Genomic DNA, 22,943 nt, shown 5'->3' with positions numbered 1-22,943 from the left:
GAGCTGCTTTCGTGTGATTAGCTGATTAGTTATTTGCTTTAATGAGCAGTTGAACATGTGTACCTAATAAAAAGGCTGGAGAGTGTACTAAGTCTAAACAGACAATAAAAAATATTAAAGGGCAAGAGATTATAGGTGTATACAGATTAAGATTATGAAAAATAAATCCAAAAAAAACATCTTTATCACACATATACAAAGTCCCTAAACCCCCCAAATCTTGTGGGAACAAGTTATTTACCTTGTGTACACAAAATAATAATTTGTTCCCACAAGATAAATACATTCTGCACACAAGACAAAAAGACTTTATTGGCTCCATACCTACATTTTAAACTTGAAAATGATCCTTTTTTTTTTTTACTGCAAAATGATCTCATCTGAAGAGACGCAGGTATGGTTATGTGAGAGTTTTGTTGCTGTAGCTCTAAAAGTGTTGTTATGCTCATTTACTCCACAGTCAATGAAATTTCTATCCCTCACAAATGATACTATGCTGACAACATTCTCACTGTCACTGAAGTAGGGTCCACTTTGGTTTCTGCAAATAACTATGCTTTTAAAGGTAGAACAGAGATGTTCCAAAGTTGATACAGTGGCTTGGATTTTAAACCACTGAGTATTTGGAAGAGTTGATAGTGTGCTTTTTCTTTATATCTGAAGCTGTTTTGCTCCCTTGTCTTCTCTTACTTTACTCTTTGCTACCTCTGTCTCTTCCAGTCTGCCTGATTAAGGGCCAGTTGTGACCTTGAAGAAATGTGACAGACAAGCTTACACATGCACACGCACTCCGGTGACCTTGGTTGGCAGTGACAAACATCATTTGAAGATTTAGGGATGGTCTTGGCTTTTTACTCCCTGGAGGGTGTATTTAATAGAGCCCCTTTATTGGGCGGACTGCACCTTTTTATAGCTTATAGGCCTAATACTGATACAGAGAGAGGGTGAGAGAGATTGGCTGACAGAACAAACATACTGTAATAAGGCTGGCAGTGAGGCAAAGACTGGCAAGACAAGCTGACAAACATACCAATATACAATAATTTGTGAGATTACAGGGGAATGTACAGAGGGCTCAAGTCATAGACAGACAAGCAGATGGAAGGTCAAACTATTTAAGAGCCGTCAGGCCTTATATGAAGTCCGGTGGAGCTGAATGGGAGCAAGATTTTATTAACGCTGCCAGGTTTAGGGGTAAAATTCCCTTTGTAAGAAAGCCTTTGAGAGAATTTTGATTTGGGCAGTGGAAAGAGGTCTTGGGGCTAGAGGAAATAAATCATCAATGGAAATCACCGGACTGCTGAACAACAAAAACTGCTTAGTCGAAGAAATGGTATTTTTAGCTGCACTAGGCAAGATTCTCATTTAAAAATATATCACTCTTCAGCCCTAAATCACAAAGTGGAGAAGTGACAGAGACCATCCATTTCCCTTAACTGACACATTACACGGTTTGCCTAAATTGTGTAATATATTTCTAGTGTTAGGGAAGGTCGAAATCTTCTCTGTGCATAGGAGGAAGAATTACTAATTATTTATATGATAAATACTTTATCAATCACTTTGTTGTCCTATACACACTAACAGGACCTATGCATGCATTAAATGGAGAGGTGCTGCCGTGGACAGGCGTCCAAAACAGTGTGGGATTCAGTGCCTAGTAGGGATGAGTTCGTGTACAAAAATCTCTAAACGTTTAGAGTGGGTCATTTTTTCGTGTACACATGTATACGGGTTTCACCGCTGGGTGGTGCTATTGCATTATACCAGTAAAGCCCCAGTTATCCGAATACCAACCGAATGGGCCATTTAACCAACAGTTACAGGCCGCCACACCGAAATATCGCCATTCCGACAGTCCGACATCCCAAATTCTGGTCCCTGAGTCCTGACAGTAAGCTATGGCGAGCCTGTAGAAGCTGTATTCCCCATGGATGTCAGCGATTTTCACCGGGGACGCATTTGAGTAATTCAGGCTGACATTACCTGTTTTTCAGCGAACTCCTCTGGTAATTTTATTAAAAGGCACAGCATATAGGGTCACAGTAACTTATTATTATTATTATTATTATTATTATTGGGTCTTATAAGAGTGGGCTACAGTGAGTATCGGGCCATTAAATCACAGTATCCGCGGTGAGAAGACACGGAATTGTGTGCGCTTTTACGCACGCGGGTAGGCGATCACAGATATTTGATGTGGGAAAGATGTAGCCAGATGTATTACCTGTTTTTAAGCAGCACCGAGATACGTGGCTCATCCATCCGTCCGTAGCACGAGCCATGTGCGCCACTTCACCACCGACCCGTGCGTAGAAGCGCAAACAATTCCATGTCCTCTCACCGCGGATGCTGTGATGTGATGGCCTGGTGCTCATTGTAGCCCACTGGCAAACAACCCCCTTAACGATGGCGCTGTTTTAATAGAACGGAGCATGTAGGCTACTGACCTGTTGCCAAACCCAGACTCACACCATTTCTTGTCATATTCACAGTCTATCACAGTTAGTTAACAATTAGTATCACCCCCCCCCCCCCCAAAAAAAAAAAGTTTTTCGTGTACTAATTTTTCATAACCGTTTATGATCTCAAACACGTGTAAACGTGTACACGGACTCACCCCTAGTGCCTAGCTCAAGGGCAACTCAGCCGTGTCCAGGAGACAGACTGGCCCCTCTTTAGCTACCAGTCTATGATCCATACTTGGTCCATACGGGAACTTGTTTGGAGACCCTTTGGTTCCCAAGCCAAGTCCCTATGAACTGAGCTACTGTTGCCCCCAAAGGAAGTGACGCATTTGAATTTAAAACATAACTGCTGATATCTTTGATGATAAATAAATCTGTGGCAGAGCAGACAGTCAGACTAAGAAGAGTTCAGAGTTACAAACCCACTCCAGAGTGCTAATTCTGAAGAGCCCCTGCTCGCCATTATTGGTGCTGGTGGGCTGGATTCCACTCTATCTCTTGACTAATCTGCCTCATCATTTGCCTCACCTTTTCTTTAGTTCTAATATAGTATAAGGGCAGGGCTTCTGCAAAAGCCCAGTTCCGACCAAAGATTTGCGACAAGACAAGTTGAAACAGGCAACTTGCAATGCGCCGTTCTGCAATGTTCTAAAAACGTGCTAGTTCACACCAGTGCAACTGGATGAGATGGTGTATCATGTCTATGCAACAACTCTTTGTACTTGTGTTCTGAATTCCAGATTTTTAGGCTGATTTTGTGGCTGAATATAATTTGTCGCTTCTTAAAATATGAATGAGGATAGTGATAGTGAGATACTGGCTACAATTGTATTTGTAGTAGTGATGAAACGGCAAACAACAGAAATGAAACGAGCATCACATGGACTGTGTTCATAATAAATATGCCACAATATATACCACAATATAAATAACCAGTGTGGGGACGAAGACCTGCTGAAGTAAAGAAACACGCCGTCTGCGGTCATACTGACTTGACCAGTGGACTTCACTACAAGCCGACTGGCTGTAGAAACAGGTGATGTGCTTTATGTTCTAAAAGCAGCCCCCAGCAATCTGACCAGCTGAAAAGCAGGCTGACACCATCAGCCTGCTTTGGTCGAGCTCAGACATGCCATTTCACACCGCTGCAACTTTTCTCTGCAACACTCTAAAACTGTTTCGTCTTGTCATAAATCTTTGGTCTGAACTTGGCTAAAGGGTTGCTCTATTGCATCATCAAGCAGGGTTTTGTCCCGCCCATAAAATCCAGGACACTGCAATGGTGAAAAACACTTTAACAATCCAACTCCATACCAATCTATCATACCAATCAATCGAACTCAACCATGCTAAAGGGGTTTTGCGGCTCAAAATTGAAAGGCTTACTTACTGGGGCAAACTGGGTGGAGACTGGAGGGAGGGCACAATGTTTCCACAGGAACACTGTTGGGGCAGGACAGCGTTACAAGCGGTAGCTAACGTTAGCTCCCACCAGATCCAGATGGTGCACAGTGCAGTGAACTGAAGAGTAGCAGAACTAACCTGTAGACTGACATGCATAACCGGTCAGATATATTCTCAGCAGTTAACCTATTATCGTTTAACCGTTGACATCCCTAATGAAAAACCATTGCTTGTAGCTGTAAACTGATCTGCACTTTGTTCATGAGGTGAGACTGTTTGGGCCTCTGACACCAAGTCTACGTCTGTTTCTGTTTGTTGGAGGTGTAGGTCTCTGATTCTGTCACTGACTGTTTTATAGCACATGTCAGCTTAAAATGGATTGGTTTAGCACCTTTTTGTATTCCGATATGTGTGTGTATCTTTCTGCCTGTCTATTTTTTATTGTCACTCTCAGTCATTCTCTCTGTTCCCCTCTGTGTTTGTTACCTGGCTTTTTCTCCCTTTTGCCCTCTTTCAATCATTTGGCATCTCCTTTCAGTGTTATCTCATTCCATTTTATCCTCTCTATTCACTCTCTCTTCCTTTTTACTCTCACTCCATCTCTCCCTTTTAGTATCTCTTTATACTGTACAGCTCATCTTTTCTTTCCCTTATTACCTCCTCCTCTCTCATATTTGATTTATTTTTCATTTTCGCAGCTCAATTTCTTTCCTTCTCTCTCTTTACATCTCAATCATCTCCATCCTTCTCTCTCATTCTTCATTACCTATATATTTCAGTCCCTCCTTTTTTTCCCTCTTCGCATTATTCAGCTTGTTACCTCCGTTAAAGAGGTTATGTTTTCGGTTCAGTTTGTTTTTTGGTTCATTTATCTGATATTCAGCAGGATTACAGAAAAAAACTACTGGCATGAATTTTATGAAGCTTGGTAGGAGGGTGTAACATGGGCTGAGGAAAGAACCTATTAAATTTTGGAGCAGATCTGAATCATGGGATGGATACATAAATAATTGTTCACTTTTGTTTACATTGCAAGATACAGTGTTTGGTCTTGGCGGAGGTCTGCACTCTCCAGATGCCCTTCTAGTTATGGATTTCATGGAGTACATCTTAACCATTGTGGAAGTATCTTTATTTAGTGGGCAATGATAACATTTTAACCAATCACAGTAAAGCTAAGGAAAACAAAACAAAACATTTCTTTTATTTCAACTGGCAAGCAGCCAATTATTGATACATTTGCTAACCTTTTTTCCATCCATTGAATGGATTAACGGACTAATTGTTGCAGCTCTACATGGTTGGATACTTGTGCATCAGCTCTATACAGAGCCTGCGACGCACATACGCATGTGGTCTACGCTGTTGTGAGCATTTATACTTGTGCAGTAGTGTCTGTGTCACTCTGCAGTTACACCTCCATTTAACAAAGGTAATGTTACAAAACGGCTGTCTTATACTTAACATGTTTTCCAAACAAATTTAAAATGCTTAAGTTATTAACACAAGCCTATGGCATTTTACATTGTAATAATTAGCCTAGCGAATAGCGGAGATTTCCTCCCAAGCAGAAAAAGCTGCAGTAAAAAATTGTGGGTGTGCCTGAATTATTATTGAGAGGAAGGACAAGGGTTGAAGAGAAAAAAAACTTAGTTTGGGGAGTGTCTGGGTGTGCATACTGTATGTAAGTTTAGTTTTCTAGGCTGCAGGAAGTGAGAAGGTGGAGGAACATGTCTGGTCCAATAAAGGCTGGTATTTCTCAGCACACAGCCATTTTTTAAGCTAACTAATAGCAGCCTGTTCGCCCTATAAATCACCAGAACAGAGATAAAAATGAAACCATCACCAAGATAGAGAGGAGAGCACGCTGCCAGGACATCATTTTAATACAGTTGTATGTGTGTGTTTGTGCATGTGGATCTGTGCGGTTGAGAAAGAAGCTATGGAAGGAAAGACAAATGTGGCAGAATTTCTCTTTCTTGTATTCAGGCATACATGCTTTTCAGATTCATGTCTTTTGAATGTGTGTGAATATGGGTTATACTCGTGTGTGTGTGTGTGTGTGTGTGTGTGTGTGTGTGTGTGTGGCTGCTGGTGTGTGTCTGTGGGTGTGTTGTCTAAAGATGCATGGCTAAACCCCGCTGTGAGAGACTGTCTCTTTTTTTGGCTTATCTGTCTTGCTGCCAGAAACACATGATCAGACGTGATGCTTCTTTTATTTGAATAACACTTGTTAGCTGTTGAGTTCTACTCTCCCAGAGTAATATTCTCACGAGAGTTCCCAAAATCTATTTTTCTCAGTGTGGCACATTTGCTTCAAAAACAGCAAGAAGGGAGTGTGACAAAATGCTACCAATTGAACTCCACGAAGGGTTATGAATTTCACCAGATTTGTATTCTGCTCAAACCTTGAGTATTGTGACACCTGATGGGCCTTTTTTTATTCCACAGCCCTAAAAGGAATTCTCAAACTTCCAGCTAGTTTAGTTCTTCAAAGTACGACTGAAAATCTGTCAAGTTCAACTAAACATTTTCATAGGTTGCACTAGTGCGCCGGACATGTATTATATTGATGCACCCCGAAACTTTCAGCCATTGACATATGAGATTATGACAGCTACGCCATGTGTGTGGGTTTTCTCATGGCCTGAATGGAGGATGGCTGATTGCTCATGCAACACTTGGCGTCCAGAGCCAGTCCAGTGACTTCCACTTCTCTATAGGATGTTTAGGTGGTATCTTTTCAACTCTCTGAGGACTTGTGCTGTCTTGGTGGTCTCGTACATGGTTCGGACAGTCCATGTTCCAAGGTGGAACTTGGATTTTGGCCCTTGTAGACCTTTTTTTCCAGCCCTGATTTCCTTTTGGCTTTCATCAGGACTGGTCATCCTGCCATCATTTTGGTGGCTGGGGTCTACTAAGTGCCTGGTGTCAGTAGTTTTGCTCATTGTAGTTTACGTAACAGTGTGTTTTTTATTGGGTGGCATTGTTAGCGCCATGCCCAACCCCCAAACTTGGAGGGCCAGTGTGCTGACTTTCGTCTGGCTCCTCTCCCAAGACCAATCTGGTAAGGTTGAACTTACCAGTGGCCGCAGAACCCCCCAGTATAGCTCTCTGGGTCTTAGAAGCCTCTCCACCACAACAAGGTAACAGCACAGGGAAAAGAGCCATGTGCCTATGCTGTTAGCAACATGTGCCGAGGCAAAGATGTCAGCACAGCAAGTCAGTCGCACTATGGTGAGGGCAATGAAATGCTGGAGTCGAAAGACCTACGTATCAATTCCCGGTCAGCTACATGCTAATGCCCAATTTCATGGCATTACCCAGATGTGCTGATCACCAAGATCAAACTAATCTCTGTAAACAGAATGAACAGATTTTGTTTCTTATTGTTCTGTTTATTAAGTATTTTCAGTTTCATAGCATAAGAGATGCGCTACGGTTTTTAATCTGTTGTGACCTGTTGTTACAATGCAATACTGACGTGGCTGAAAGGGTCCTTTTTTTTTTTTTACAATGAAAATGTTGTACTAAGGTTGGCAGTGGGCAAAATGCTTTCATTCCCTAGTGAGAGGATTCTGTCTGCCTTTGACACATACACTACTGTCAAAGTAAATGAAAACAAACAAATTACTATGCATTCAGTTTATTTTTTTTTTGCTGGTGTAGTGAACCTGCCCAAAACCGTGACTCCAAAACCAGGGTATGAACTGAAAGGTGACTTCTGTAGACCCTTGATGTTGAGAAAATACCAAAACGGATGGGGACTGACAAAAAAGGAAAATACCTAAAATATATAGTTTTCGCACCAGAGCCCACAGTAAAAACATTTAGGTGTATTTAAATTATGTGCTGGTGCAATTAAAATGAAAAAGTTAGGCACAGTAGTGTTATTAATGGAACAAGTTAGTCTGGAGCCCTGCTGCTGCAAATTTTGGTTGTAAATTTGGTCCATATGTACAATATTAGAGTTTGAAAGTAATGTCAAGCTGGAGGTGAAATAAATGCACAGTAACTAAATGAAGCAGAGCATTAAATCGGCTGTTAAGTTCTTGAAATAACTAGTGATAAAATCTACATCTACACAGTGCAGGTCAGTGAACAGTCTGCAGACAGCAGCTGGAGACAACAAGCCAACAACACACAAAGATTGAATTTCTAAGTCTTGATGCTGAGAGTGTAATTACAGTCAAATAATATGGTCTGGTTAAAATCAGATACATTTCTCCCAGCTTTGTTCCAACTATTTATTGTGAACTGTGGTTTGGGGTTTGGCTTTTAAATCTGTGACTTAAATACCCAAACAAAATCTATTGCTGATTTCAAGAGAATAACAGTAGACCATTAACAGTCTCACTGTTTTTCTTTCTTTTGTGACAGAGGTCAGACTCACAGGTCACACAGATGTTCTGAAGAGTAAAACAAGTGAATTCATGACACCATTTTAAGTTTTCCAGTGAAAGCCTTTTGTGTGTTCATGAGCATATGTAAATCATTGTACACAAATCCAAATAGTCAGTAGTTTACTAATCACAATTGTGGTTGTGACCCGATGACCCATTCAGAGTTTCCCCGAAACATTGTCTTTAAGATGGTATTTTTATTCACAAGGTTGCTTTTATTTATTTATTTAGGTCTCTTATCTTCCAGGTTTTACTATCAGTCAAGTCAACATAGTGCTGTTATGAATAGTATTGCAAATGTTTTGAGACCAGCACGGCTGCTCTCCCAAATACAGGTTGCTTTCCCAGAGTGCAAGATTTAATTCAGGTGAAGTTTTGCAGACAGTTTAATGCTGTGAGGCAGATAAGAAACTTTGATATGTGAGATGAGATGGTTTGTCCCTCAAGCCTTCCATCCTCAACATAAATAATCTTCCATCTTTGAGATTAAATTCAAATCCCCAGGTATTCAGCGAGGGAGTTTGCACTGATACTTTGGTTCAATTCAAGTGTGTAGGCATCCACATTTTGTTGAATTACTGAGAGAAACTCTTTGATTCAGCCGGTTAGATAAACATTTAATGAGTTGCTCCTTTTTGTCATTAGGCAGGACAGTTTCACAGTGGAATTTATAATTAGAGTTGAACCATAGCAAACTGTAGATATACACCGATCAGCCAAAACATTAAAAAAAACTGACAGGTGAAGTGAATAATATTGATCATCTTGTTACATTGCAATGTGCCCTTAGGAAACCTTTGGTCCTGGTATTCATCTAGAGTCCACTTGACATGCACCACCCACCCAAAAACTGTTGCAGACCAAGTACCCCCCCTCATGGTAACAGCACTCACTGATGGCAGTGGCCCTCCCAGCAGGACAGTGTGTCATGCCACACCCAAAAACAACTGCTCAGGAATGGCCTTAGGAATGTGACAAAGAGCACAAGGCGTCAACCTGACCTCCATATTCCCCTCAACCCAAACTGAGCGAGCATCTGTGGGATGTGCTGGTACCTCACCTCACAACCCACATGTTGCCAGCACCCTGGTGCCAGACACTACAGGACACACCTGCAGGTCCTGTGTCCATGCTTCGACAGGTCAGAGCAAGTCCTATCCAAAGAGGCCCCACTGTGGATCAGGGTGCCTCTGGGGTACCAGCACGTCCCACAGATGCTTGCTCAGAATTGGGAACTGGGGCCATGTCGACATCTTGAGCTCTTAAGCCCTTTTTCTTGAGCTCTGCCGGACCAGAGTGTGGCAGGACTGAAGAAGCCTCTTGAATGAGAGGTGAAACGTCTTCAAGAAAGTCAAGCAAGTCCAGTTGCCTAAGATGTAGCACTTAAGATTACCATGACCTGGATGACTGAGAATCTTCACTGACATGACATCTTGAGCTCTTTTTTTGCGGTGTGGCATGGCGCATCATCTTGCCGGGGGAGCCACAGTCATGGGGGTGCTGTTAAAGGAACAAACAGAACAGAAATATAAATCTATATAACATTAAATAATTGTGAACAGCAATGCAAAAATATGCGTTCATCAACCACCTGAACAGGACCTGACCCGACGCAGTAAACTAAAAGAAAACAAACAAACAAACAAACAAAAAAGGCAGGATGACAGATTAAAAATTTTGCTCAGGTTTGGCACACTTGACATGCTGCTGTGTTGTGCTATGGCCTATTCAAGTGCTGGAATTTGTTATTTACGTGACAACCCCTGAACGCAACAAAGGCCCAACCGAGTGTGTGCACAGTGCCATGCGGCGGGTTCAGGCCGGGCTAGGTTATAAATGTCTCGGACTCGGGACGGGTTTGGTCAGGAAAATGGGGCCCAAGCCGTGCTCTAGTATGCTCACCTGTGTCTGTGTGTGTGTGCACGCATCGGGGCAGAACTCTGTAGAGACAGAAATGATATGCTAGACCTGTTCTATAGGAAATGTAACCTTAAATGACTTCTGTGGTGATCTGGTGCTATAAAGAAAATACAATTAACTTTATTGGTGTTTCTCTTGAATTAGGACGGCTGTTCATGAGACTTGACTTAACCAAATCTTGCGGTCGGAAAGCCTAAATCCAACTGGTCTCTCTGCAACAGGACTGTATACTGTTGCAAGTTAAACAAGTGAAATATAAAAGAAAAAGACAAGAAGAAAATGCATTGCAGCAGCGCAGTTGTTACTATTTTTTTTTTGTGCAGTCTTTCTCTCATGAAAGAAAGGATAGTTTTATCTCTTGAGACATGCAAAAATGTTCAAATAAGGAGAGGGAACTCTCACATAGCTGGAACTGCTCACAGCTAACAGTCAAATACAACCTCCTATAAGAGGTTGTAAGTCGACATTGCTGAGGTTTAAGAGGCTGGGAACCACTGCTGTAATGAGTTTTGGTTTTAAACTTTCATCCCTTCAGAAATGATTGATGAGCACTGAATGCTTGAAATGGGTGAGTTACTTGAATAGCACTCCAGTGTGACGCTGCTCAATCACATTATCACATTTGTACAGTAGGTGTAATTCTCTACGGGCATGCAGTGGGGTTGTTAGGGGAAAAACAAAAGGGTGAAAAAATTAGAATAAGATCAGTGATGTGATTTAAGTGTGGCGTTATTGAAACCATGGGGATTGGGAGTGTGGTTAAAGGTGCTTTCATGGCCAACTAGGGACAGTCGACGCAGTAGCAATAAATATGTTTATGAACTGGATACCTCTAAAGGTTATTGCTATAATATAGCACCGCCCAAGGAGTCATCAACACACACACACACACACACACACACACTTGTGACAGCAATGTAAAAGCACTATAAGCTCAAGATCATCACAGAAATTCATACACTGACCAGACTTCTCACTGCAAAGGACACCTAACACCTTAGTCTTACCATAACCAGAAAACAACTCTCTTGAGGAAGAAAGGCTGGAAAAACCTTCTTACTTCAGAGGCTTTTCTTCATCTCTGTGTCCCTGTGGAACTCTCCAAAAGCTGTTACACATGGCAGGTGGTCTCAGATTTCATATCTGTAGCGCCTGTTGTTATTTCATGGAGGCTGTCAAAGGAGATGACTTTATGACTGCCAACCTTACCAGACTCCCACAGCAGCAACATGTAGTGACAATTATCACAATCTCAAATTAACAAAGGATTGTGTCATATGGCACGTATTTATGAACCACAAAGTTATTGGACTGTTATGCCAATACAGACAGAGAGAAAGAGGCACAGCATAGCAACTTGTAATTATCAGTAAATATACAGAGTCTGTGTGTCTGTATGAGTTTGTATACCACTACAAACTATATGCATATGTGATGCATGTCTGTTTGTGTCTGTGTTTTGGTAGTTTGGTTGATATTCAAGTTTTATTTTATGTCACAGAGTTTAATAATGAATCTCTCTCCTCCCTGACTCCTACTTCCTGCCTCCATGTCAAAAAAAAAATATTATCTGACATACACACATACATACACAAAAGTTTTCTAATATTTCTTCAAGTGTAACAGTCAGTTATCTGAAGTTCTCCAGACAGATTATCAGACATCTCTCCATCTGAAGGCTATTTTACGAGTGAAGCCCCTTTCAAAGGGCCAGCCACTGACATTTCCCGGCAATAACTTTGTCAAATGGCACACACACACACACACACACACACACACACACAGAAAATCCAGCAAAGATTCAAACAGTAGATACCAACAAAATAATAGAGATTAATTACAAAAGTGTTCAGTTATTCATAACATAATAGTGCAATAATCTGGCGTAGATCCTCACAGTGGCTTAGACATTAAATGTGAAATCATTTTCAATTGGATGACATGGTGGTGCAGTGGTTAGCACTGTTGCCTCACAGCAAGAGGGCTGCAGTTTTTAACCAACAGGCCAGCTGTGGCTCTTTGGTGTAGAGTTTGCATGTTCTCCCCAGTGTTCAACATAACATTTTTTCCCCACTGGCCCCCTGGGCCAGTAGTTCAGAGTTTTACTGGCCTCTTGTATATTCTTACTGGCCCGAGTGAGAGTGAGAGTGAGAGAGAGAGAGAGAGAGAGAGAGAGAGAGAGAGAGAGAGAGAGAATGTCTATAAAACTTCATTTAATTTAACTTCATTTCATTTAACTCCATTATACCTCATTGTAGTGCGTGATAGTATATACAGCAGTCCTCACAGAAGCTGATGTATGATGTCACAGCCTCTGTGTACTCATCCACTTCTTAGATGACCTCACAACAGGTGTTGTGGTCAGAGTGGCCCAGAGTGGCCCAGTGCAGCGCGGGGGACGGCGTGATGGGCTTTGTTAACAGTTGTGTAACAGTGATCCAGGATATTCTTCTCTCTAGTCGGACATTTTATAAACTGTTTGTATTTGGGGAGTTCATGTGTGAAGTTACCTTTGCTAAAGTCGCCAAGGACAATAACTAAGGAGTCTGGATAAAGTCCGCTCCACACACAGTAGCCTATCTGGTCGGCGAGCGTGTGCTGTAGCCTACCTCCTGCATGTTGGCCTGCGGTGGGATGTAAACACCGACCAGAATGAATGAAGCAAACTAACGGGGGGAGTAAAAAGGTTTGCAGTTGATGAAAAACAGATTCCAGATCAGGAGAGTAGTGCTGCTGGATCACTATCACGTCATTACACCAGCTGCTGTTAGTGTAAAAACAGATACCTCCACCTTTAGTTTTGCCGGAGAGTTCTGTGTTACGATCCGCCACGATCAGCCACGTCTCCATGAAGCACAAAACTGCAGGTGTAGAAAGGTATCCGTTTTTCACCATCAGTAGCTGAAGTTCATCCAGTTTACTGGCCAGCGAACGCACGTTGGAGAGAAATATACCCGCATGGCAGCGGTGTGTAGTGTCCGCGTTGACAGAGACGCACAAGGGCACCGGCACGTTTCCCCCTCCTCCGGTGTTTACTGCACGAGCAAAGGTGAGGGCACCTTTGGCCAAAAAGCACAATAAATCCACTGAAGGCTCCAGAAAAGTGGGATAAAAATCCGCTGGAGTTGTTCCCCTGATGAAAAAAGCCTTACAGCGTCACTGGTCCGAGCGGACCTGTGACCTGTCAGTCAACTTGCCCGACATACTTTTTGATTGGCCCCGGGCCATCGGGCCATTGCTTATGTCGAACCCTGCTCCCCATGTCGGCGATTTCCGGGTTCTCCCATAGCCCAAAGACGTGCAGGTTAATTGGTGACTCTAAATTGCCTGTAGTGGGAATGTGAGCATGAATGACTGTCTGTATCTATTGTCCCATTTTCACTGCACTGTATTTAATGGAAAATGCTACAGTTTGCTTCACTCCTGGGTCAGATGACTCTGCCATAGTCATGGGTCTTTATTGGCTCCAATGAGCTTCAATCAGCGGTGATGGAATTACACAGTCCGGGTCGCTAATGTTTGCCCCTTTGCTGGTGCAATGCAATGACATACCACCACAAAATATCTGTCCAGATCTCCATCTCTGTCCAAACAGAGCACGAACATCTTTGTAAAGTTATTCAGCACCGAATTTGAGAGTCTAAAAAGGTAACAGATGATAAAACGGAAGTAAACAGCGTAATATTATCACTGTTTTTCTGGCTTGGCGCACATGGCTCTAGTCTCCTGGCAACGTGAGAGCAGTCTACCATCTATTTATAATGGGCATACATGTGCTAATTTTGGTAGGAAAGGGGTATGTGTGTCAGCCCTGTGATTGTGTGGTGCTGTTCAGGGTGTACCTCGCCTCCTGCCCAGTGTCAGCTGATGTAGGCTTCAGCCCCTTCTGAACTTGAAAAGGATAAGTAGGTGCAGGCAGTGAATGATTGATTGATTCACATCATCAACTTGTGCATTGAGTAACATGCAGGAAATCAGTCTTTAGCTAGCTGCCTGTTAACTAGAGGAGATTAAAAGGCAGCAAATAATTTTTTATTTCGTTTTGTAGGTATAGTTATATAATGTGGTGGGGGAGCCCTTTTGTGCAGAGTTTGCATTTTCTCCCTTTGTCAGTGTGGGTTTTCTGTGGGTAGTCCAGCTTCCTCCCACAGAACAGCTAACCAAGATTTTTGCCATGCCCTAAATCCATCTCATCATCCAACAGCTGAATTGTAGATCATTGAGGAAGTTGTCAGGCATGGTGACAGCCTCAGACTGTATGTCAAACAGCAGCCAATGTGGCCCAGTTGTGCATTTGTCAAGGGAGACCAATTTGGGGTTAAAACCAGGCTAAGCCAATACAGTACCTGCCCAGCTTAATACTGTACAAAGAACATTGCATTATGGCTCGTTTCCAAAAGGACTACACTTCTTCGGACTGGTGATGCAAATTTTAACGGCCTGAGTTGAGCTCATTTGAATCCTGAGCTGTGAATCTGCCAGAGCCACCTGGAAAAATTCACCAGAACAAGAAAGGCATTCTAGAATTTGTTAGTCATGCAGGCTTCAACTGAAGAGTCAAGGATGGAACAAATATTTGCAATTTGATGATTAGATGAAAAACTGAGAAAATGGAGAATGCTCTGATGACTGGATGAAAATGTCAGGAGTAAGCAAGGGAAGTGTATTGAGTAGTACTGAGAATGTAGAATGTGGATTAAACTGATTGGACAAATGTTTTTAGAGAAATAATACTGGCAGAGTAAAGTGTCCATCCCAGCTTGACTTTCACAATACCTTCCAAAATATCAACAATGTTTTTTTGTTGTCCTGGTCTGTGTTTAATCATTGGTAGACACAGAGAATATGACACAACATTATCAGAGATTAGCTGTAAGAGGTTGTATTGGCATCACTGAGAATTAGACTCAGATTGTGAAGTTGAACTCATCACTTCTGCGATTTCGGCACACGCATCATGCAAATTATAGCTGTAATTCTGCAAAGTAAAGAGTTTGATTTCACCTTTTACAGAAATGCTACCTACTGTGACAAAATTACAGCTCCAGCAAAAGTAAAGCGCATTAAAAGTTTGAGTCATCTAGGCTTTTAACATGCTGGATGAATGCGGAAGACAAAATTATGTGTTTCTGATGTCGAAAGTTTTTCCCCAGGAAGCTGAAAGTTTTTCAAAATACAAGTTGGGGTTTTTATCAAGAAACTAATATGTTAACTTTACTGCACTTATGATAATCTTTGGGAGGAAATCAGCAGTGTAACTTTTGCCTTCTCGTCTCTTCACTGTTGACTTTAATACAACCCTGTTTTTTTTCATTTCCTCTGCTTGTTGCTTTAGTTTCATTTTATCTCTTCTGGTTTTTCATAAACAAGGTGGAAATAAGAAGCTACAGCTACATCAGCTGATCTCAAACAGCCCAATCAACTGATGGAGCAGCTGACTGATGAAAGGAGTCAGCTGATAAATCACATGATTCCTTTCTATGCAACCAAATGGCGCATCTCATTCAGGGCGCCCTATATAAACTGTTCTGGCCTCACTACTGTTGCTGCTTCCTCTGCAGGCTGCTTTGCAACTTGCCTCCACCCCAGCTCCTCCTTTTCATGCTGTGTCTGACTTATCAATGTCGTTTCTGTTTGTCATTGATGCTGCTCTGATCTATTCCCGGGTCTTTGCTACTAGGCTTGTGCCGGTTTGAAAATTTTCCAACCGGTTTGATTTAAAGCCAAATATCTAACTGAACTGATATATTGAATTATATACCTAATTTTACCACTGGGGGTTGCATTTTAGCTATTTTTCCCAATAAAAGCCTATTATAGGTGTAGTGCGCTTCCAATCCACTAGGTGGCGATAATGCTTTATTAACCGCCAATACACACAAGGTTACACAAGAAGAAGAAGAAGAAGCAGAAGGACACTTCTCTTGCAGCAGCAGCAACGGACAGCTGAGCGGAGCTGCGGAGTCCACAGTCCGCGGAGCCTCTGAGACAAACTAAACACTTGTAGGCCCCTCCACTTCATTTAAAAACATACATAAACCTTATTAAGTTGTCATAATGCATGTTTCAATGCAAGATAAGTTGAATATAGTCCCTTGACATGCCGCTGATGTGAAAAGCTCCCCTCCCATCCTCTTAAACTGGACCAAACCAGTTAAACCGGAAATCGACACAAGCCTATTTGCTACTACTGTAGGTGCATGGAAGGGCAGGGATGTTTGCTCTTTCTGCCTTACTGTACGTTCAAACCAGAAGCTTCCAAAGAGGCAAAGTCTCTCGCGGACCCTCAAGAAGCATGACTGTCAAAAATATTTGTGGCAGCTTTGGTCGCTCTAGTCGCTCATCATGTGAATCATTGAACGTTCGATCATGCTTTTCAATTTAAAGGAGCTGCAAAGCGAACTACTGGTTTGAAAGCAGCGTAGTTGCTGCTTGCTGTTGTCCAGTCAAAAAGCTCATAGTTGGCCTACACAAAGTTATGTTTGGTCAATGAAAACAGAAAACGTATGTCATCCCATTCAAACCAAGCAAGGAAGACTTGCATGCTACGTCGCAACATTAGCCTGTAATTCTCTCCTCTATTACTAACATTACACACTTTAAAACTCACCAGACCAACCAACTTCCTCTGCAACGAGGTCCCAAGCCTCATTCTTTTTATTTTGGTCTCTGTAACTGAACAGCGACACATTATAAAGGACTGAGTGGGCGCCAACGCAAGTAATAAACTTCTCGATATCCATTGTCGGAACAAGTGTGCTGTAGGAACCAAAGTTACATGGCTTGTTCTCTGGAACCCGCTTCATTGAAGCACGTCAGCTTTCCGATTGGTTGCCGCTGAACCGTGTCAGAGCTCATTACCATAAAGTTAAACGAGTTTAAACTCCCCTCCGGACTGCTCTGGACGCTGTGGTCGCCCAAGACGCGCGGCTGACGAACAGGTCGACCAAGTTGCCGGGCTCTCATTGAAAATGAATGACTTCCGCCGTTTTGGAAGCTCTGGTCGCTTTCGGTGTGAACGTACAGTTAGGCTTTCCATGTAGCCACGCAGAAAGGTGGAGAGGTGTGCTTTCTCCGCCTTATGCTTCACACATGGTGTGTGGAAGAGGCTTTCTGTTTAGGCCCAAGGAAAGGCAGAGGTGCCCCAGAACAGAGCCATACCATCAAATATAATACTGCGAATGGAAATAAAACTTTCTTTTACTAAAGTGTTCCTGACTGAAATAACTTTCTAGCTATCACCTGTCAAAAGTTATAGAACTTTAGGTTGGCAAGTCTTTGTAAGGATATTTGTTTGATTTGTCTTTTCACACGCTCTGAGATGAATTTCAGTTTTTGTAATTTCTAACAAAAAAAGGAGGGTGGGACCAACACAAGGCTATGATTTCTCTTGGGGACCTGTTCCAATAGCAAACATTCAGGTTGGCCATCATCTCCATGGCAACAATCCACTTCATCGCCACAGCAATGGATAAACCTTTCATCTTTGATACGTGGTTCAAAAGAGGAGAGATGGCATACCGTAAGAAGAAATTGAAATGAAAATAATGACAGACTAGAGCTGTCCTGATAGAGGAAATTGGGGTTAATGAGAGTGCAAATTATTTCCCTCTACTCAGAACGGCACTGGTAAATGGTCTATTTACTCCAGAGGGCTCGGACACACATACTCTCAGACACACACGCACACACACACACACACACAGGCAAACTGCAGGGCCAGTAGATAATGAGGCCTTGTGCCAAAAATGCCTCTGAAAATTCATACCACAGCTTTGACATGAAATGAGTGGGTAAAAAATGTGCCTGACAGTTAGAAGAACCCTCTTGTATATCACCCTTTTGACATTTGTGTTGTGTCACCACATGTGAAATGTATCAACTGTCTCCTGTGAAATACTGTAGGAAATTCTTGGGACAGTAGGACTGTCTTTATGGTGTGTTCAGAAAATGACTGAACACAACGTGGAGCAGTAGATGTTGGCAGCACCCAACTAGCTGTAGACACTGGCTCCAAGACAACTTTAACATTTTTGAAGTGACTTAGAAAAACAAAGTCCCAAATCTGGCAAGTAAAACAAATGAAAATATTTCAATCAGGAGGTACTTGTTCTGAGAGAAAAGAATATTTATTTGCATGTGCACATAAGTATGATAATGTGAAAAGTCTTTGGCGATTAGACCCCATTGTGATGTCATCTATTCCAGGAGGGTGGTAAAGATGTAGTGAATTAGGGATCCCTTCCTGTGGAGTCTAGATGCTGGCGGTGGTGGTGAGATGAGATGAAGAGGGAGCTGAGGATCTGGATGTGAAGAGGAGTGGGCTTTTGATGGGCTTGTCCTGGGCTCTGGATCAGGTGACTGGAGGTAAATGGGGTGGAGGAGGGCGCTCCTAAAATGGCAGCTGACAGGAGCAGAGAGGAGAACAGATTTAAAGTTTGCCACCATCTCCTTCAGCCATTCATGTTGCTGCTGCCAAAGTTTGATTGGCTAACCAGGAGAGGGAACGGCCATAGAAAGGTGATTGGTGGAAGTGGTGAGAGTGGGAGAGAGAGAGAATTGTGAATGGATATATAGCATAAAGAAAGTCTTCCTGACTGAACTTGTGCTGAGCTTCATTAACATACTGAAACTGATGTTAGTTTAGATCAGGCCTATTCAAATGGTAGCTCATGGGCCACATCCAGCCCAGAAGCTACCTCCCAGTGGCCCAGCTAGGAATGGATATTGGACAATGTGAAGATAACTTAAAGATTACTGGTGCAGATGACAACTATATTTGTTACTGTTACCCATACCCATGAAGCTCAGTACCAGAACCGACCCGTTACCCATCATTAGGGCTGACCCCAAAAATTCAAAGGTTGTTCGATGGCACGGGATTCAATTGTGGAAAAAAAAAAAAATGGAATATTCAGCCTTTTTTTTCTCCAGGTTTTTTGGGGGACCTTGAACGCAACACCATCTCCGACGAGGAAATAGAAACCCCGACTTGCAATGAATGGATTATCCTGCTTGAACACAGATGACTAAATTCTTTCAACAATGTGACTCAAGAGAATGATAAAATAGATTTTATTGATGTAAAATGATATGCTGATGGTGACATTTTCCACCGGCCTGCTGCGCTCTGAGTTGCGCATCTGTCTGCTTGCGCTGCAGTACGCGCTGAGGGTTTTAATTGTGTTAAATCAAAAGTTAAACACTACTTATCAGCAACCAGAAGTGTTTTTTCGTTTGTGAATATTTTTATCTTAATTCTAGGGTTGCAAGAAACTACTTTTTCACCATAATTTGTAAGTTATTAACTTTTTTGGGCTTTTTTATTTTTTTTTGCTCAGATATGTGACACACATATGTGTGAAAATATTTTTATATTTCAAAATTAAACCAATAAGTATTGCTATTTGAACCTTTAAAAACAACATTAGCATCACACAAAAATGTTTTAACCCTGGTAATCTGGATGGCAGCATGTAATTAGCATTTGTGTCTCTGCCTGAACATCTCCTATTTGCCACCTTTCTCCCCGTCTTAAACTTATTTTGAGGTGTTATGAGGTGCTAAAAATCTTACATGAAATGAGGCCAGAGACCGTCAGGGGTGCGCTCTCTGACTGGCAGGTGCCACTGAACAGTCTGCTGTTAACATTCGTCTGTTATGCAGACACTGTGACAGGGTGCCATCGCAGCCGACTCCAGGAAGCACACGCACTCACACACATGCACACGTGTGACTGTCACCTGGAATGAGCGTGCATAATGAAAGGCTTCACTTCAGAGACCAGAGAACCCTTAGATCATTATAATGAAACACACACACACAATCTGATAGCAGCTCGACTAAATGTATTAAAGTCATCATGCACGTACAGATGCAAACACTATAAGTACCTACACACACACACACACACACACAACCAGAGAAGCTATATGATTACACGCTAATACAGGATGTTAGATTAGACACACACCTTATGAGAAATTGTTTGGGCATATTATACATGCGTATTGATGTTAACATAAGTCACGATTTAAATTAGATTCCAAGCAGGCCTTTGAAATGGCAACCCAAAAGGAAGCTATTGATTTGCCAATCTATATGCATGGCCTCTCTATAAGCGATGACTCTCTGATGCAGACACACACTACAAAATTATACGATGTCTAAGAAAATGCCACTGTGGGCCACACACTTCATCACAGACAGGATTTAATCTCACCGCCATTTGTTCATTTACAGCTCATTATTTTGATTTTGTGTTGTTTTCACTGAGCGCTTTTATAGAGCTGTGCTGCTTCTGTTGCATCTTTAAAGGCTTGTTAACTATTTTTAACCTCACATTTCTTTTTATGAAATGAAAAAGCTCACTGAAAGAGCACCAAACAGACAGTTGGCAAATATTCTTTTTAAATGTGCTTTAAAATAAAAAAAGAAAGAATAAAGCAGGACTGTGACAACATGTAGAAAGGGGATCAAATAAAAGCAAAAACTGAATCAAGCAATAACTTTATCATTTTGAAAATAATTAACTTGCTCCTCTTCATGATCACGACATCCAAAATTATGTTTTCCATCTGACCCCTGGCTTTCAGCTCACAGAATGAGATTCAAACCATTTGTTAATTTGCATTTTAAAATGTCATCAGTAATGTCAGTGTGTCCCCATGATGTGGCATATATTCTGAGGGTTCAACTCCACAATGTTGGCTCTACCTTATTAAAGAGTACATCATGAGCCAATAGATCTGATGCAGTTATAAGGACTCTTTTTACTCGAGTGCCATATTCATAAATACATCATTTAAATGGTAGACTGCTATTGGAAACTGAGCTATCAAAGAAATAATCTGGTTGCCATAACAGTGGTTTTTGTTTCTCCTCTGCATCTTACAAGAAGGTGTGGCAAACGTGATTTGGGTATTTATGGGTCAGCCTCGACGGGCGCTGTTTGATGTTGTTGGAATTTGTGGGCAAGATTGAAGTTTGATATAAAACAGGAATATAACTCCTCAGGTGTTAAAATATTATGGCAGGGTACATCTAGTGTGGCGGTCGGTGATGAATTTGATTCTGCGAGATTCTGCAGAGACGACATAAAGAGAGAAATAAAGCAGAGGGAAAGGTGGAGACTGAGAGAAGAAGAAGAGAGACTGCCAGTAGATGTCGGCCTATATACACACTATATGTTTATATTTCTTTACTTCACCCTTTTTCTTGAATGGCTGGATGAATATAATACACACTCAGTGCAGTATAATGGGCAAAGATCCTCTTGTGTCGTCAGGTCAGCTTTTGTAATTGCTAAACCATGCAGAGAAAAATAAATAGTCAGCTGCTGAATCTGAACCTGTGCTGTCACCTATGTTCAGCTATAGGGTTTCTTTAGAAGAAAAGGAAACAGACATTCAGTTCAGCGCTACAAGTGAGCGTCATTGGGTTGTGTCTACGTATTGAGACAAAAGCAGTACTTCGGCAAGTGTATTATTGTTGAGAACTTCTAAGTATATTAATGGGCAGTGGAAAGTAGATAATGCTGCAGGAGCAGTTTGACAACTTTCTGTAGATGTTATAAAACTTTCTCCAACAATAAATCTGGTCACTGTTAGAGCTGGGTACAAAAGGAAAAGCTCAACATTTGGGAAATACAGTTATTTGCGGTCTTCCTTGGAGTCAGATGAGAAGATCAATAACATTCACTTCCTTTTGTGAAGCATGAAGCTTCAGCCAGCAGGTGGTTAGCTTAGCTCAGCACATAAACAGGAAGCAGACGGAAACGGCTCGACTGACAAGTGTGGTCATGAACCATTGTCAAGTATAGAAAGTTTGTTTAAATTCTTAGCTTCTCTCACATATTCTTTGCTCATTTAGCTCTTTTTTTTCCCAGAGTGGAAACACTCGTCTGAAAATGCCCAGCTGGGAGCACTTGAGAGTCCTTTGGGTGTGCATTGTTTTTTCAGCTGAGGCGCTTCTGTCTTGTTGCCATGAGATGGAATATCAATGAAAGTAAAAATGTCGGCACAAGGTTTAAATGAAGGCTAAAGCATGAAGGGAAAAAAGATGGACCCACCGATCATGTGTGTCCATAAGAGAAAACATGATAATATATGTACAGTACATTGACATCTTTCTTCTCTGTTGTTGTTGCTTAGCATTTGTACATGCAAGATGTGATGGTTGGTCTTTGTGGTATTTGTCCCGCCTTCATTGTGATTGAACGATTGGTTAAAAAGTGACAGTGATTTTTGCAGCGTTTTACCTTGAGTTGAACATTTTTCAACCTGTGTTGCTCAGAAAAGAAAAAAAAGGCCAAACAAGCAACATTTGGTACCGAATAGTCGCTAAGTGCCTTGTCATACTGCTGCTGTTTGTAGCCTATTATAAATATACAGCACTCCCATTGTAAAAAAAAAATATATATATATATATATATATATATATATTTTTTTTTAGTTTGTGTGCAGCTGTTTAGTATCAATACAAAATTAAACACTGATGATGATTTGAGATGTTTGTTGTATTTATGTATTATGTATTTTAGTGTTGCTTTTTGGTATCTGTGATTATTGACAATATAATTTTGAAACATTCCAAAATATATTCAGGCCTACAAACTGTTGATATCCAGTGTAACTGCCCTTAACCTTTGAAACCTGAAGCAACATAGCTTTTCTTGTTCTGCTTTCAGACCCCCTTTGCAAGTTTGAACCCTGAGCAAATTGGTGCGATGTCTTTCATAAACATGAGA

The sequence above is a fragment of the Epinephelus lanceolatus genome, chromosome 9 (genome assembly GCF_041903045.1).
Source record: "Epinephelus lanceolatus isolate andai-2023 chromosome 9, ASM4190304v1, whole genome shotgun sequence".
NCBI classification, from domain to species: Eukaryota; Metazoa; Chordata; class Actinopteri; order Perciformes; family Serranidae; genus Epinephelus; species Epinephelus lanceolatus.
This window is presented reverse-complemented; position numbering follows the sequence as displayed.